Below are 4,445 nucleotides of genomic sequence, written 5' to 3' on the forward strand. Positions count from 1 at the left end.
GTCTAGAGATGATGTGTTCCCTTTCAAGAGGTCTCTAGTATTGTGTAAGCTAGCTTACGATATGGGAAAACCCCTTTTCTCAAGAATACTGAAGCAACCCTTTAAAAAGCAGTGTAGCTGCACAGCAGACACAGACAAGCGCGAGCACGGTCATTGGCTGTGCTGCGGCAACTGCTCAAACCTATGGCGAGGCAGCTCAGACGCTCGAACCAAATGGGCGTGGTCCGTGTCTATAAAAGGACCAGGTCTCGCCTAAGGAGCCCTGATTTAGCTCCTTCAGTGAATCTCCACTTCGCTGACCTCCGGATACAAGCATCCGCCACCGTTGAAGAGCCTCCAGCGGGACGAGCAGCTGCATCGCAGTTCTGAGGACGTCGGCTTCCTTAGCCACCTTCAGCCCGCCGTTCTGCTGTGCCATCCGCCGCGCCATATCCGAGGCGTGGTTTCAAAAGGCCTCTCACCACCTGTGCCTTGTGTAGAGGCCCACTCGTCGGCGGAAATCTGCACTTCCTGTGCGCTTCCTGCTTAGGCCGCGACCAAGCGGAGGCCGCACTCACCAAGGGCGGCTGCCCTGAGTGTGACAGGACGGATCTTACCTCTCTACGGAATCGATTGGCTATCTTCTCCGGCGACGATCCTAACCCCGCTCCCTCTTTCCCTTTACTTGAGCCGCGCAAGAAAAAGCGACGGTCACAAAGGATTGCCAGAGCGGATGGAGACAAGCGAGCCCACGCCGGCCCAGTCCCCACGTGTCTCGCTTTCTCCTCAGGAATCCCCCACTCCAGTCCTGTTCACGCAGGCAGACCAACGCCCCTCTCAGCGAGCAGTGGGTCTTATCTCATTCGGGGCTTTGGATGACGAGGAAGAGAAGGATGGCAGTTTTTCCATCACTACATCCGACTGAGGAGTGGACGGGCTCCGTTTACGGCCCCACGCCATCTACACAGGTCAGCGCGGGCACAAGCATCGATGCTGAGCTTCTCCGCGTTCTCACCAGGGCCATCAAAGACCTGGGGCTCGAGTGGTCTTCGCCTGGGGATTACGCGCGCAGCAGGCTAGATGAGTGGTTCCTGCAGGGGCTCCGACAGGCCCCTCAACAGAGACCCGCCCCATTCTTCCCAGAGGTGCATGACGAGCTGACCAAGTCATGGAAGGCGCCATATTTGGCGCTTCTGAAACCCTCCTTCTCCTCAGCGCTCTCCTACGTCGTAGGTGAAAGGGCTATCAGTCGGTCCCCCCACACAAAGAGGAAGTGGCCGCTCACCTCTGCCCACCCACAGCCACAGGATGTAAAGCTAGAGCTGTTGATCCGTCGAAACCCTGCCTCGCCACTTCAGCCAGCCGCGCATATACCATGGCTAGTCAAGCTGCCTCAGCACTCCACACCATGGCGGCTGTCCTCCAGTTATTCCAGGCCAAACTTCTCCGTTCAATGGACAAGTCTGGCCCTGATCCAGAGGCTTTCAGGGATCTACGCAGCGCCACCAACCTGGCCCTGCGAGCCACCAGGTCAACAGCCCAAGCGATCGGCCGTGAGTTTGACGGTACTCGAGCGCCAATTGTGGCTGAAACTGACCGACAAGGCAGCGTTCTTGGACTCCCCTATCTTCACCTCTGGTCTGTTTTGTTCGGCTGTTAAAGGGTTTGCAGAGCGCTACACAGAAGCTCAGAAGGCGTCTCAAGCGATCCGCCACTTCCTTCAGAAGTGCTCCAGCTCTGCGGCGACGCAAATAAAGCACAAAAAGAGCTATTTTCTATCTGCGTCATATGTAGGTCACGTGCCCACTATGAAGCGCACAACCTCACACAAGCACTGGTTCCACAGTAACTGCTCCCCCTGCTCATGCTGTAAACGTAGATCACGTGGCCACTCTGAAGTACGCACATCTACACAAAGCACTGCAATCATGGTTTCAAGCCCCCCCTCAGCTCAGGCTGGATGTGTAACGGGTGTAGTTCACACGCCCATAGCGAAATGCATTCGCCTACATATAAACACGACCAACGAGTCTTCAACTCTCTTCCCGCTCACAGCGAAAGAGTTAATAAATGTAGAAAGGGTGCCCACATTGACGTGCTATAGATGTGATAAAGGAGGCGCCCGCGGGAATCCGCGCGCCTCTAAACATGAGCGCTGTTCATGCAGCGCAAAATACACAGAACAGCTGGACGGCCGGGTCCCTATATCACAATTTCACTCCTCCAGTCTCTATTCAACCTCTAGCTATACGGGCCAAGGCCTGGGAGGCTATTCCCGGTATATCAGAATGGGTGTTGAACATACCCCCTTACCCACTTACCCCCCTGAGACAGCGAGTGCGAGTGTTAAATTACCTCGACGATTGGCTAATCATAGCTCAGTCGGAAGCGCAGTTAATAATGCACAGATCCTGGCTCCTCAGCCACCTAGAATGCCTGGGTCTCAGGATCAACACTTCCAAAAGCACACTGTTTCCCAGCCAAAAAAATTCTTTTCTGGGCATAGTGTTGGACTAGTGTTGGATACAAAAGAGAGCGTGCCTCTCAGCAGAGAGCATGCTCGTCATTCAACGCCTAGTGGCATCTTTCAGAGCGGGCGCCTGCCCAACCCTCAAAAGATTTCAGAGGATGTTGGGTCTTATGGCTGCAGCATCATTGGTACTCCAGCTAGGACTGCTAAACATGTGTCCCCTTCAACGCTGGTTAAACAAACCTGTACCAGCTCACGGCTGGCGATCTGGCCAACTACGAATCAGAGCAACCCACGGCTGCATCAAAGCCCTGGCTCCCTGGAAGGTGACAGACTGGTATCAGTCTGGCGTGAGTTTGGGTGTGATTTCAAGGAGAAAGGTGATCTCGACAGACGCCTCCAATTTAGGTTGGTGAGCCCTGTACGAGGGCAGGCCCGCCTCTGGTCTTTGGTCAAACCCAGGACGATGCCTGCATATAAACTGTCTAGAGATGAAAGCAGTCGCACTAGCCCTGAGTGCTTTTCTCCCATATTTGAAGAACTAACATGTCCTGGTTCGAACGAACAACTTGACAGTGGTGTCCTACATAAATCGCCAGGGCGGACTCAAGTCGAACAACCTACATATCATGGCCAAGAGCATCATTATGGGCTCAGCACAACCTGTGCTCCCTGAGGGCGGCGCATGTGCCAGGTTTTCTGAACCAGGGTGCGGATATGTTATCCAGAGACAATGTTCCCTCAGGGGAATGGTCTCTTCACCCACAGACAGTGCAATTGATATGGAGCATCTTCGGTGAGGCAGAGGTCGACCTCTTCGCCTCAGAAGGCAACGTTCACTGCCAGACATTTTTTTCAAAGAGCATGCTGCGCTGTCCCACGACTGGTCCAGCCGCCCGCTATATGCTTTTCCCCTGGTCACGATGCTGCCACAGGTCGTCGAATGGATCAGGGAGGACATATCCGCATTGCTGCTGATAGCCCCCCTCTGGAAGACCCAGCTATGCTTCTCAGAGTTGACACAAATGATGGAAACAGCCCCATTGCCGATACCGTTGAGGAGAGACCTCCTCTCGACAGGCAAACGGGTTGATTTGGCATCCCCGTCGCGATTTATGGGCCCTTCACGTATGGCCTTTCAATGGGTATCTGGGTGTCTCACAGATGGAGTGATGAAAAGCATCACTGAAGCAAGAGCACCTTCGACTAGGCGCCTCTATGCTCAAAAATGGGTGGCATTTTCGGGCTGGTGTAAAACACGGAGCCTGGATCCCTACTCATGCGAGATACCAAGTATAGCCACCTTCTTACGGGTCGCACCCCTTCCACGCTCAAAGTATATGTGGCGGCCATAACAGCATCTCACGCTCTTGTGGCCGTGAAACCAATAGGGAAAAACGACCTCATTGTGCACTTCCTTAGAGGAGCAAGAAGGTTGAACCCTCCACGGCCCCCCTCAGTGCCCATTAGGGACCTCTCCATGAACCTGGAGGCAATGAAGGGTGCTCCATTTGAGCCGCTCAGATCTGCTGACTTAAAGTATCTCTCGCTCAAAACTGCTTTTCTGCTGGCGCTCACGTTAGTCAAAAGAGTAAGTGATTTACAAGCGCTGTCAGTGAACGCTTCCTGCCTTGAGTTTGGCCCAAACGACTCCTCAAACTAGACCCCGAAGCCGCCGCCAGGCGCCGCCATTTGCGCCATTTAGAATTTCAGCCGCCGCCAGCCAATATTTTCGTAAGCCAAATTGAGCCGCCATCTGATAAAGTTTGGCTGAGCTGGCTAGAATTATTTGCATCAAATAATAATTCTATCACATAGAGACATACACACACGACACGAATATATAAACAATACACGAGATCTATTTTCCCACTGGATTCATAACAGCACAGTCTTGTGCTCGTTGCTACGATACACAGACTCACAGTGAATTGACGACCAATTAAAATTGCTCGTTTTCCGTACAGAAGAAGCGATGCATTTTTTTCTCGCACTG

Source organism: Siphateles boraxobius, unplaced genomic scaffold (genome assembly GCF_051911475.1).
Source record: "Siphateles boraxobius isolate OS27281-9 unplaced genomic scaffold, OSU_SipBor_1 3, whole genome shotgun sequence".
Classification (NCBI taxonomy): Eukaryota; Metazoa; Chordata; class Actinopteri; order Cypriniformes; family Leuciscidae; genus Siphateles; species Siphateles boraxobius.